Raw genomic sequence first — 14,551 nt, forward strand, 5'->3', positions numbered from 1 at the left:
TTGCGACCTCCTGGTCCCTCCTGGGCCACAGCAGCGTCCAAAAACGCTAACTGCACGATTTGCAGCTAGCAAGGCTTGTTGGCGTTCTTTCGGCGGGAAAACACTTCTGCACGACTCTCCACGGCGAGAGGGATCCGTCCACCAAAGGGGAAGTCTTTAGCCCTTTTCGTTCCTGCAGAAACCTCAGCTTCTTCTGTCCAGTAGAAGCTTCTTTGCATCCACAGCTGGCATTTCCTGGGCATATGCCCATCTCCGACTTGCTTGTGACTTTTGGACTTGGTCCCCTTGTTCCAAAGGTATCCTAGATTGGAAATCCACAGTTGTTGCATTGCTGGTTTGTGTCTTTCCTGCATTATTCCTCTAACACGACTTCTTTGTCCTTAGGGGAACTTTAGTGCACTTTGCACTCACTTTTCAGGGTCTTGGGGAGGGTTATTTTTCTAACTCTCACTATTTTCTAATAGTCCCAGCGACCCTCTACAAGGTCACATAGGTTTGGGGTCCATTCGTGGTTCGCATTCCACTTTTGGAGTATATGGTTTGTGTTGCCCCTATCCCTATGTTTCCCCATTGCATCCTATTGTAACTATACATTGTATATTTTTGCTATTGTGTATATATATCTTGTGTATATTTCCTATCCTCTCACTGAGGGTACACTCTAAGATACTTTGGCATATTGTCATAAAAATAAAGTACCTTTATTTTTAGTATAACTGTGTATTGTGTTTTCTTATGATATTGTGCATTTGACACTAGGTGGTACTGTAGTAGCTTCACACGTCTCCTAGTTCAGCCTAAGCTGCTCTGCTAAGCTACCATTATCTATCAGCCTAAGCTGCTAGACACCCTATACACTAATAAGGGATAACTGGGCCTGGTGCAAGGTGCAAGTACCCCTTGGTACTCACTACAAGCCAGTCCAGCCTCCTACAGGAAGTGAGAATCAAACAAGTATGGTCTCAACTTCTTTAAGGACCAGTCCACAGCAAAGGCATCTCTCTTAATGTCATTCCAATGCTGCTCTGTGGGGAGTAATCTCCTGCTCATGAAGGCAACACGTTGGTCATGGCCATCATCATTAGTTTGGGATAGGACCACTCCTACCCATGTTCAGAGGCATCTGTCTCACTGTGAACTGCTTAGAATAATCTGGAGCTTTTAGAATGGGTGCTGAGTGCATTGCTTTTTTCAGGGTGTCAAAAGCCCTTTGACAGCTCACTGTCCAGTTTACTTTCTTTGGCATCTTTTTGGAGGTTAGTTCTGTGAGTGGTGCCACAATGGTACCATACCCCTCAACAAACCTCTTGTAATACCCAGTCAAGCCAAGGAATGCCCTGACTTGGGTCTGGGTGGTTGGAGCATCCCAGTCCAGAATTGTCTAGCTATTCAGTTGTAGTGGTTGAATTTGGCCTTCACCTACCAGATGACCCAAGTATACAACCTTGCCCTGCCCTATCTGGCACTTGCCTGCCTTAATAGTGAGGCCTGCACTTTGCAGAGCTTCAAGGACCTTGCCAAGGTAGATCAGGTGATCCTCCAAGTGGAGTTTAATACAGCGATATCATCAAGATATGCTGCACTAAAGGCTTCCAACCCATCAAGGACTTTATTCACCACCCTTTGGAAGGTGGCACTGGCATTCTATAAATTAAATGCTATAACAGTGAAATGATAATGCCCATCCAGGGTCAAGAATGCTGATTTTTCTTTTGCTCCAAAAGTCAGACCAATTTGCCAGTACCCTGATGTCAAATCAAAAGTATTGAGAAATATGTCAACGTCAACCCCTACCTTTTCAAAGAGAAAACCAACCACTGTAAGTGTAATTAAGGGGGCCTTTGGTTGGCCACCTGCCTTGCCACTTGCTTGACAGGTGACACAGGAGTTACAAAAATCCTTCACCTTCTGTGACATACCTGACCAGTCGAAGTAAGGTACCTACCTACTCCAAGTTTTGATATGGTCAAGATGGCCAGCTAAGGGGATGTCATGAGTCAAAGTGATCAGGATCTCTCTACACAACTGAGGCACTATCACTCTCCAAGTGGTGCCAGGTTTGGGGTCTCTGGCCTCAGGATATAGGAGTCCCTCCTCCCAATAGGTTCTGTGGGAGCCACTGACATCTCCCTTTTCCTTGTCAGCAGTGTGCTGTCTCAGGCTTTTAAGAGAGGGACAGGTTATCTGTCCCTGGCACAGCTCTTCCCTAGAGGGTTCCCCTGGATCCAGGAGCTCTGTCGTGTATGGTCCAAGTTCCTGGGGCTTAGTTCCCTCAAGGGCTGACAGGTCTTCTCCCTGAGGAGAGGGGACCTGAGCTTGTGGCTGCTTAGAAACTGGCTCACCAGAATGAGACTAAGTTGCTTCTGTGAGTGTTTTGACAGGGCCCACCTGGGATCCCATCTGGAGACTTACTACTGCAGCAGGAGCCACAGGTGCACTAGGGGGATTATTTTTTAGGACAGGCAGGGTCTCTAGTTCAGTACCCATTGGCTTTCAATTAAAGCACCAAGCCCATCAAATAAGTACTGAATTAAATAAACAATTTTGTCCTTCCAAGGCTTGCAGTGAGCCAGGTGAAGTAAGCTAAATAGTTGAAGGAAATATGGTAAAAATATGTTGCATGAGTTGGCCAAATGCTGAAAAGGGGCAAATAGTGACAAAATACAGTCAAGGTTTTTGCTCCATACCCTAATTTCCATGCTGGGGGCCTGATTTACAAAGTTAAACTTAGACCTGAAGCCTAAGTTGAGACCTAAAGTCTAAACTGATACCTAAAGTCTAGGTTTAGACCTAAATTGTGACTTAAGACCAGATGCCTGAGGGACATATTTACTAGAAGTGGCGAAGCGCAGCCTCTGCGCCAAAATTGGCAGCACCACGCTGTGTCACTTCTAAAATGCAGGAATGTACTACATTTAAAAGAATACGACACATCCCTGTGTTTCTTTCTGCGCTGGTGCTGAAGTAGCTGCAGAGCGCCAACACAACCACACTTGCACCATGGTGCAACGATCCTTGCATTGCGGGGGAGATTGTTTTTGTGCAGGAAGGGACACCTTCCTGCATGAAAACAATTTTTAATGGCGATTTGCTCCTTCTTTGTGTGCTGCAGAATGCAGCACACATAGAAAGAGCAAAAAATGAGGAGAAATGAAAGAATTTTCCCTCTTTTCGCCATGCTAATGCCACCCCTGGGGTGGCGTTAGATTTTGGTGCTGCCCTAGGTTTATGAAATCTCATAAAACTGGGGCAGCATCAAAATGTTATAGGTTTTGCTGTAGAACGCCCACAGCAACACTGATTGCACACCCCTTACACGCAAAGTGCTGCATGTTAAGGGGCCATATTTACAAGGTGGTGTTAAGCCACAAAAAGTGGCTAAACGCCACCTTGTAAATACGCCGTAGTGCACAGCGCCACCAGAGCATCACAAAAAGGGACGCTCCCATGGCGCTAGGGGCTTGCAAATATGCCCCCAAGTTTAGACTTCAGGTCTAAACTTAGACTTCAGGTCTAAAGGTAAATTTAAGTCTAAGTTTAGATCCAAAGTCTAAGTTTAGGCCTGAAGTATACGTTTAGTACTCAGGTCTAAGTTTACCTCTGTGAATCAGACCCTGGGAATAGTACTCAAGAATTCTCCTTGGATAGAATTAGATATTACTCCATCTGTAACAATGCAAACAGGCCGATTGTAAGAAATAAAACCCACAAAGGGATTGCAGTGGTGCGATAGTGCATTAAGAATTCTGACCGTAACAAGGGGGCAAAAAAACAGGATGTAAAAATATGATACAAATACTAAAGGGAGACCACAAGTAAGACCACAATGTACTCAAAGTACAAATATAAATATGAATACAAATAGACTCTACAGTATCAAGGCAGAATTGACCGTGATTACTGAAGAGGTCAATAACGTGAATGATAATAATATGACTGGTAAACTGACTCAACATTCAAAATCACAGCTCACATCACAGGTGGAAAGAAGTGACAACAGGCAAAAAGGACAAAAGAGGGTCCCTGACAGTCTTCAACAAGCTAGAGAGAATTTGGTCAAAAAAACACTAAGCAGTGGCAAAACTGATAGTAGTCAACAAATGGGGGTTGATTTTGAGACTGGTGAAAAGAACAGACAGGAGCCCACTCTGTCTGAAATATATCAATTGATAGTTACGCATAGGGAGGAAACCATGACTCATTATGTGGAAGATAAGCAGGACCATTTAAGTATGAATGTTGAAGTGAATGAGTGTTTGAATTTTGAAGTGAATGCGTGTATGAATGTTGAAGTGAATGCGTGTATAAGTGTTGCAGTGCATGGATGTATGGATGCATGTGAGTGAATGCGTGTATGTCAGTGTTGGTGAATGAGTGTATGCGGGGTGCATGTGGGTGTCTCTGTGTGTGTACACGTATGCAGGGAGGGGGGTGCTGTACCTGGAGGGGGGTGGGAGGGTTCTGTACCTGGAAGGCGGTGGGGGCTGGGGCAGTATTGTGCTTGCTGGAGGGTGGGGTGTTGTCTGCCAGCGACAGGGAAGACATTTCCTGTCACTGGTAGCCTTTCCACCAGGAAAGCCGGCTCAAAATACAGCCAGCCGGAGGTCTTCTGTAGACGCCAGGTCGGAGATGCTCATCTTCGGCCCAGCGGGTCCAACCCCCCTGGCCACACTCATATTGTGGCAGTCTTCATCACCAGCCTGTTGGCGGTGAAAATGCCACCGTTGCCCTGGCGGTCAGAAGATAACCAGGGTCATAATGAGGGCCATAGTCTTACAGTATAAACTAACCCATAGTATTTCTACTCTTACCCTTCACACAGCCTCCCGACCCGGTCCCTAACTAGCCATTGGACCTGTCCCATTTATTCACCAAAAATAAACAAATAAAAGAAGGACATAAACATAATTGCAAAAAAGTTGTAACAAGAACAGGACATCACACTGGAACTACATACAACACTAAAATGCAACACTAAAATGACAAGGCAATAAAGCACGCCTGCACACAGCCGAACATCCACATCTGCATCTGTAAAGATGATATAAAGTTTACCCAACATATCAAATCCAAACCAAAATAGAGGAGAACCTCTTTGCAAAAGGCTATGGTGTTCCTGACGACCTACACCCCTTCCGGAAACAAGGGTGTCTGGCATACCTACACATGTAGGATATCAGGACAAAAGCAGAAAGGAAAAGGAGGTTCCAAAAAAGGGGGAGCTCTGTGACTTCAATGATTCCTACGGTCTACTGTCTACAAAGATGCTACTTGATTAAGGACATTATAAAAGAACCCCAACAACACAGACACTGCACCATACCCAAAGAAGGAAATGCCTTGTGCTCTGTGAGTAGAGACAAAGCGTTTATACACACTATATTAGTACTGCAAATATTCCATCTATAAAGGCACCAGAGACCAACCATATGTGTTCAAAACAGTGTAGCAAGTCATTGAAGAATTCAGATGCTTAGAGGCATGCTCATCATATTTTCCCTCGCAACACTCATGATCAAACCAGCTCATCATAAATGTTATGAAGGGAATACACCCCTCTAGGCCATGCAATGCTACTAAATACCCTCTTCTAATTATCAAATGGCAAAGGATGCCTAAACTGTAACATCCAGTTAGTATGCAGTGCTCACCAACATTTTACAACATGCTACAGACACTTGTCAAGGCATGGTCATGGATCCTGCCATCGTGGATGTCAACAGATTCTTGAAGTGAACACAAGGCACAACTACACAAATTGTGTCCTACTAAACCAAGCATCTCCACACTCGACCAACCACACAAGAAGTGATGCTTCTCTTCTACATCTCATTTGTTGTATCCATTTAAACCATTGTGGACGGCTCCCTGCCACAAAGATGGCCAACAAGGAACAGAGCTCATGCAGCTGTACATATGTGTGCATGTGATGGAATAGAGTATTTGGGTGACCTAACAAAACAGCGTGTGCCTGCGTCAAGGGGCACAGAGGAGCCACATGTATGTGCGTCATAACAGAATTTCCAATCTTGGATGACTAAGGACAACCCATGCTTTGGCCACTGGGACAACTATGCAGACAGCAGTGGTTCAGCAATCACTCAAAACACCAGTATACAGCAACTGCTAATGGCCTGAGGAGGTTACATTGGCTGCAGGACGACTCACTGAGACACATTTTACTTAATGAGTGCAGGCACTTCTAAGATAGTTAAAGAAGCACTGTGTGAGTAGTAAGATCCTCAGAAGTATCCTACTAGTGTCTCCACTTCCACAACCACGTACCCATACTTTTGAAGTGACACTAGCCTCATGGACATGTCACACAATACACTCATATGCATTGCCATTCCACAGCTCTGTATAGGGTCACACACTTTCATCAATGTGCTGAACTGTGGTCCTGCATTTCCAACTCCTTAAATATCTTCAATGTGTAAGCCTACAGTGCCACCTATTTCCAGGGTGTTTCTCACTCAAAGAAGCTTTAAGAAACAGAGGCCCACATTACAACATTGGTGGTAAAAGCCGCTTACCGCTGTGCAGAAGACCGGCAACACACCACCGCGGCAGCGGAATTCCGCCACGGTCATTATGACCCACACCTGGGAATCCACCAAAATTTATACACCCAAACAAGTTTGCCACACCAAAGGTCAGTGAAACTGGCGAAAACAAAACCTCCACCGTCAGGCCAACAGAAATACGCCCACACTATCACGACCCACGAATCCACGCGGCGGTCTTTCAACCACGGTATTCCATTGGGGGTACACACTGCTGCGCTCAAAATACACACATATCTCCAAAACACAGCCACATTGGACAATTCGAAATACACACACCTGATACACATACACACACCACTCCCACACACACAATACAATATAAAACACACACCAACATCACCCACAAACCCCTACGACCAAAATCCCGAAAGAAGGCCAGAGAGAGACACTACAAACTACAACCAAGCATCCACAGGCACACAATACCATCACCCACATAACTTCCATGCACCTCACACAACACACCACTAAATATCACCCCACACATCACAACACACTTCACCCCACACATCACCCACACCACCCCTTGGCACGGCAAAGACACCCCAGGTTCTCTGAAGAGGAGTTCAGGGTCATGGTGGAGGAAATTGTCCGGGTAGAGCCACAGCTATTCGGATCACAGGTGCAGCACACCTCCATAGCTATGAAGATGGAGCTATGGCGAAGAATAGTGGACAGGGTCAACGCAGTGGGACAGCACCCAAGAAATAGGGATGACATCAGGAAGAGGTGGAACGACCTACGGGGGAAGGTGCGTTCCGTGGTCCCAAGACACCACCTTGCGGTTCAGAGTACTGGCGGCGGACCCGCACCTCCTCCCCCACAACTAACAACATGGGAGGAGCAAGTCTTGGCTATTCTGCATCCTGAGGGCCTCGCAGGAGTAGATGGAGGAATGGACTCTGGTAAGGCAATTCTTTATAACTATATCCCCCACCCTACCTGCATGCCATCACATAACCCCACCTTCTCCCTCACCCCATCACTCCAATTCCTCACAAATGTCCCAATATTACAAACCACACATCCCAAAACCAAGCACTGCATGCAACAACAAAGCATGGACACCCATCACCAAAGCATGGCCACTGCACATACCCATACACCCCCCTAAACCATCATCACACAAGGTCCCACACAGGAATGCAAGCACTGGGGTACACGGTCACCCACCCATTGCACACCATGCACACACATATGCAATAATCATGCTTTTATACCCCTGCAGGACCCCTACCCAACGTGACCGCACAGGAGGGTCCGGACATGTCCACACCACCAGCAGAAGAGGCCCACAGTGATGACAGCAGCTCTGTCCAACTGGATCTAGATGACCAGCCCGGCCCATCTGGTACCTCGGGACAGTTGGTTCCCCTCACACATACTCAAAGGCCACCACAGAGCTTCCACCCTCTGGAAACACCAGCACAGCACCCACCCAGGGGGCCCATCCCTCTGTCCCCAGGACACGTCAAGCAGCAGTGTGTCCACCACTACAGGGAACCCAGGCTAACCCACCACCCCAACAACAACAGGGACCTGGGGGCAGTGGCAGTGGGCACACGGTCCAGGGGACAGAGGCCCAGGGAAACAGGGGGACGGGGAGGGCTACTGTGTGACAGGGGGAGGACAGGCCCAGGGAACCCACTCTCGACGAGGCCCTCTCCAACATCATGGGAGCGTATCATCATTCCCAGGAGACAATGGCAACGGTACTGGCCAAGTTTCAGGAGACCCAGCGGCTGCAGGAGGAACAGTATTTGGGCTTCAGGGAGGAACTCAGATCGCTCATTTCCACCCTGGGCACCATCGTAGGGGTGCTGAAGTCCTCAACACCAGGAGGGACACTGTGGCACAACAAGGGGCCCCTGACACTAGCATGGATGATGAACTGCCCACCACCTCCGCTGGCGCTAGTGGACAGGAGGCACCGCCACAGGACCACCACACCAGCACCCCACCCCCTGCAGAGGGAGAACCACCACGCAAACGGTATCTGATATCCAGGACAAAGACAGAGAATTATGCCAAGACCCCTGCCAAGAAATGAGACCGCCCTGAATGTCATCCTTTTGTCCCACCTTGTCACCCTGTCCACCCTCAAACTGCCCCAGCTCCACTTCCTATGCCCCTTTGGACAATGCACCTGTGAGACTAATAGACTGGGCTCTGCCATGGACATTCCTCCACCACCACCCCTCACCATTTTACAACCCCCTTCAATATTGAGCACATAAATAAACACCCTGAAAGCACAAAACAATCTGGAGTCTGTCTGTGATTTCTACATGTTGTATTAGCAATTACAGTGACAAAATGCTCTTCCAATTGTAGTGTCAACATGCCTATGTCACACAGCTCTAGTCCATGAGGAAACAAAGCAGATGTCACACAGTGGGACCCACATCTGTGAAATTGTAAGGGAAAGTGAAAACTCAGTGACCATACACTGGGTGAAAAGGACAGACAGTAGAGAGGTAGTAGTGTTAAATTACATGTAGTAGACAGGTTTGTCTTCTTATGTGAGTTCCTGTTGTCGATGTCCTCTTCTTCTGCTTCCTCGTCTTCACTGTCCACAGGCTCCACAGCTGCCACAACACCTCCATCTGGACCATCCTCCTGCAGAAAAGGCACCTGTTGTCGCAAAGCTAAGTTGTGAAGCATACAGCAGGCCACGATGATCTGGCAAACCTTATTTGGTGAGTAGAATAGGGAACCACCTGTCATATGGAGGCACCTGAACCTGGCCTTCAGGAGGCCGAAGGTCCTCTCTATAATACTCCTAGTTCGCCCATGGGCCTCATTGTAGCGTTCCTCTGCCCTTTCCCTGGGATTCCTCACTGGGCTCAGTAGCCATGACAGGTTGGGGTAACCAGAGTCACCTAAAAAAGGCGAGGGACAACTGTTAGACACACACTAACCTGTAGGGATATCCCCAGACCCAGACAACTATTCCCACTGGTTTGGTTCCAGGTGCTCAACTAATAGCCACACACGGTGCCTCTGGGGTTGCCCCATCACATAAGGGATGCTGCTATTCCGCAGGATGTAAGCATCATGCACTGAGCCAGGGAATTTGGTATTGACATGGGAGATGTACTGGTCTGCCAAACACACCATCTGCACATTCATCGAATGATAACTCTTACGGTTTCTGTACACCTGTTAACTACTGCAGTGGGGACCAAGGCCACATGTGTCCCATCAATGGCACCTATGATGTTGGGGATATGTCCCAGGGCATAGAAATCACCTTTCACTGTAGGCAAATCCTCCAACTGAGGGAAAACGATGTAGCTCCGCATGTGTTTCAGCAGGGCAGACAACACTCTGGACAACACGTTGGAAAACATAGGCCTGGACATCCCTGATGCTATGGCCACTGTTGTTTGAAAAGACCCACTTGCAAGGAAATGGAGTACTGACAGCACCTGCACTTGAGGGGGGATTCCTGTGGGATGGCGGATAGCTGACATCAGGTCTGGCTCCAACTGGGCACACAGTTCCAGGATTGTGGCACGATCAAGCCTGTAGGTGATGATTACATGTCTTTCCTCCATTGTCGACAGGTCCACCAGCGGTCTGTACACCGGAGGATGCCGCCATCTCCTCACATGTCCCAGCGGACGGTGCCTATGAAGGACAACAGCGAACACAGAGGCAACCAACTCAGAGGTATGAACACACAGCTTACACAGAACACGATTCATAATCCGAAATTAGCATGTATGAGTGTTGAGGCAAGGCCTAGGTATGTGTGACGCAGTTAAAAATAGAGCCATGTGGGCCCCTGAAATGGCGGCTGCCTGACCTGTAAAGTGGGACAATGGGATGTGAGGTAACTGCGCTGGCGTTGTACTCCGTCACGGTAGGCGGTCGAAGACCGCGTCGAAATTCTGCATTGGTTAACACTGGACCCTATGGGTCCCAGGAGCCCATGGCGATGTACACCGGCGGTGACGGTACGCACCGCTGCGGACGCGACCGCCATTTTCTATCTGTTCTATCACTCGATTTCTGATCTTCGACAGGAGAGGACCTACACTGCAAGTGCTGCTGTGACCTCAGTCTGGAAGAGACAATGGCTGGTGCGTCTGGGAAACGGGCCCCTGCCTTCACATCGGAAGAGTTGGAGAAACTCGTGGATGGGGTCCTCCCCCAGTACACGCTACTCTACGATCCTCAAGACAAACAGGTAAGTACACTGGGAGCATGCTGTATGGGCTACGTCTGTGTAGAGTGGGGTGGATGAAAGATAGGGGGGGGAGAATGAGGCGTGCATGAAACGAAGGTGAGTGCATGTGCCACATGGCAAGGATAGGGATGCGGGCCAATGACTGTGACAGTGCAGTTGGTAATAACTTCTCTTTTTCGTCTGTACAATTCCTGTAGGTCAGCGCCCACCAGAAGAAGGATATTTGGCGTGCCATCGCCAAGGACGTCTGGACCCTGGGATCTATCACAGACGGAGCACCCACTGCCGTAAAAGATGGGAGGACATTCGCCGCTGGAGCAAGGAGACGGCGGAGGCCCAGCTGGGGATGGCCTCCCAACGTGGGAGGGTGCCCGCCGCACCATGACCCCCCGAATGTTCAGGATCCTGGCGGTGGCGTACCCAGAGTTGGATGGGCGCTTGAGGGCATCACAGCAGCAACAAGGGGGTGAATACACTCTCATTCTGCTGATTCAGCGCGCAGTGGAGGTGTCTGGGTGGGGGAGGTGGGCTGGGGTTTCCCCTAGGCCAGGGCGGGTGTGCTAGTTAGGTCCCCTTTTTCAGGCAGGCCCTGTGGCACCCCACCTGGGTACAGTGCCAACCACACCTAGTCAGGCTCCTGTGACATCCATGTGTGCAGATGTAGGCCATGTCCCAGGGATTGCATAGTGGACCCCAAGTGCGCGGCGTAGTGCAGGGGGCTTCTGTGTCTGTTGTGTTCACCAACGGTAGCGGTAATGCATGCACTCAACATGTCTTTCTTCTGTCGTTCACCCCCTTTTTGTGGTCTCCCTGTTCTTGTGTGCATTAGCATCATCAGGCGGAAGAGCAGTGGCACCAGAGCAGGAGGGAGCTGCATCCCACATGGCCCTGGAGGGCGACACTACGGAGTCTGATTTCACCAGTGGGACGGAGGGCGAGGGGAGCTCCACGACGGGGACAGGAGCTGACACCAGTGATACGGACTCGTCCTCTGATGGGAGCTCCCTTGTGGTGGCGGGCCCATCAGTGCCCCCCTCCATCTACAGGTACAGCCGCCACCCCCCCTTCCAGCACCGCCCTCCCAGCAGCCCCTCAGCCTTTGCCCGGTGCCCGCTCACCCAGGAGGGTGGGCAGCTCCTTTGCCCCACGCATGTCAGGCCCTGCCCCAGTCACCCCTGCTGCCCTCAGTGAGGAGGCCATTGACCTCCTCAGGTCCCTCACTGTTGGGCAGTCTACCATTTTGAATGCCATCCAGGGTGTAGAGAGACAGTTGCAACAAACCAATGCATTCCTGGAGGGCATTCATTCTGGTCAGGAAGCCCTTCAGCGAGCTTTTCAGACTCTGGCCTCAGCACTGATGGCAGCCATTGTCCCTGTCTCTAGCCTACCCCCTCCAACTTCCTCCACCCAGACCCACACCCCTGTACCTCAGCCTACCCCAAGCACACCATCAGACCAGCATGCACACACCCCAACACACAAAGGAAGCTCAGGCAAACATAAGCACCACACATCCCACAGGCACTCACGCAAACATCACACACATGCAGACATAGCAACATCCACTGCCTCCACTGTGTCCCCCTCCTCCTCGTCTCCCTCCTCCCTCCCAGTCTCGTCTCCACTCACACCTGCATGCACTACATCTACAGCCACTACTTCCATCACCAGCACACACACCACACCCCGCTCACATGCAGTCACCACCCCCACTACCATTCACACATCCCCTGTGTCCTCTCCCAGTGTGTCCGTGACACCACCTCTCAAGGTACACAAACGCTGGCACACACCCACCCAACAGCCATCCACCTCACGACAGCCTCCAGCGCATGCACGTTCACCCAAATTCACCAAATGTACACCTCCTACAACCACAACCTCTTCCTCCACTCCCAAACCCCCTCCAGCTGCCAATCCCAGTGTTCCCAAGAAACTTTTCCTGTCCACCCTTGACCTCTTTCCCTCACCTCCCCCACCCCGTCAGTCTCCTAGGGCCCGACTCTCCAGGTCCCAACCTAGCACCTCAGCCACAACATCGACGGGATCAGTGGTGCCAGCAGTCACCGGATTCTGGAGTGCATCAGGTAGCAGGGCAGCCAGTGTGGGAAGGAGCCACAGCACGGACCGTCCCCCACCTGTCAAGCATAAAAAGTTGGACAGTGCCCGGCGGGAGAGGGGGAAGACACCAGCCACCAAAGCCGCTCCCAGGGGTACAGGTGGGAGTGTGGAGTCAGCTGCGACACCTTCCAGGTGGGGAAGGGGCACAAGAAACCCGGCAAAACTGTTAAGATCGGCACAGCGGAGAAGACCGCCATCAGCCCCGCAGGCCCAGACAGGAACACCAGCACCAGCCCCGCATACCCAGACAGGACCGCCAGCACTAGCCCCGCTGGCCAGGAGGCGACCACCAGCAGCAGCCCCGTAGGCCCAGACAGGACCGCCAGCAGCAGCCCCGCAGGCCCAGACAGGACCACCAGCACCAGCCCCGCTGGCCAGGAGGCAACCGCCAGAAGCAGCCCCGCAGGCCCAGACAGGACCGTCAGCAGCTGAGTCGCTGCCAAGGACACCGCCGCCACAAGCACCGCTGTAAAGGACACCGCCGCCACAAGCACCGCTGTAAAGGACACCGCCGCCACAAGCACCGCTGTAAAGGACACCGCCGCCACAAGCACCGCTGCAAAGGACACCACCACCACAAGCACCGCTGCCAAGGACACCGCCGCCACAAGCACCACTGCAAAGGACACCGCCGCGACAAGCACCGCTGAACAGGACACCGCCGCCACAAGCACTGCTGGCCCATGAGTGCCAAGTGCACTGACGCTACTGAGTCCGCCACGAGCAGGATGAAGCACTCTGGGCACACCTCTGTCCTTGGCAGGATGATTTACATCCACTACCCCAGTCCTTGGCAGGAGGAAGCACTCTGGGCACAAAGCCCCCTCCAGAACCAGTGGAGATTTACATCCACTACCTCAGTCCTTGGCAGGATGAAGCACTCTGGGCACAAAGCCCCCTCCAGAACCAGTGGAGATTTACATCCACTACCTCTGTCCTTGGCAGGATAAAGCACTCTGGGCACAAAGCCCCCTCCAGAACTGGTGGAGATTTACATCCACTACCTCTGTCCTAGGCAGGATGAAGCACTCTGGGCACAAAGCCCCCTCCAGAACCAGTGGAGATTTACATCCACTACCTCAGTCCTTGGCAGGATGAAGCACTCTGGGCACAAAGCCCCCTCCAGAACCAGTGGAGGCTGTTATCCACTTGAGAGACTGTGGCTTTGCACTCCACAGGATTGAACAGTGGGCAACCCACCCACTGTAGAGACTTGAGAGACTGTGGCTTTGCACTCCCCAGGATTGAACAGTGGGCAACCCACCCACTGTAGAGACTTGAGAGACTGTGGCTTTGCACTCCCCAGGATTCAACAGTGGGCAAACCACCCACTGTAGAGACTTGAGAGACTGTGGCTTTGCACTCCCCAGGATTAAACAGTGGGCAAACCACCCACTGTAGAGACTTGAGAGACTGTGGCTTTGCACTCCCCAGGATTGAACAGTGGGCATGTGGGCCCCTCGTGGATTTGGCGTCGTGCACTCAACCGGCTGAGGTGCCCCCCCTTTCCCTTTCCCTTCCCCCTGAGGTGCCTATTTTATTTCTATCTGATGCCCCTGCAGTGTTCTCTACGTCATGTTCGGGTACCTTGTGTGGGCCTCGACCATGCAGTGTGGGCCCAGTGTTCCGCGGACTTAAATGGAGCAATACCTGAACTTCTATTCTT

The sequence above is a fragment of the Pleurodeles waltl genome, chromosome 10 (assembly GCF_031143425.1).
Source record: "Pleurodeles waltl isolate 20211129_DDA chromosome 10, aPleWal1.hap1.20221129, whole genome shotgun sequence".
Taxonomy (NCBI): Eukaryota; Metazoa; Chordata; class Amphibia; order Caudata; family Salamandridae; genus Pleurodeles; species Pleurodeles waltl.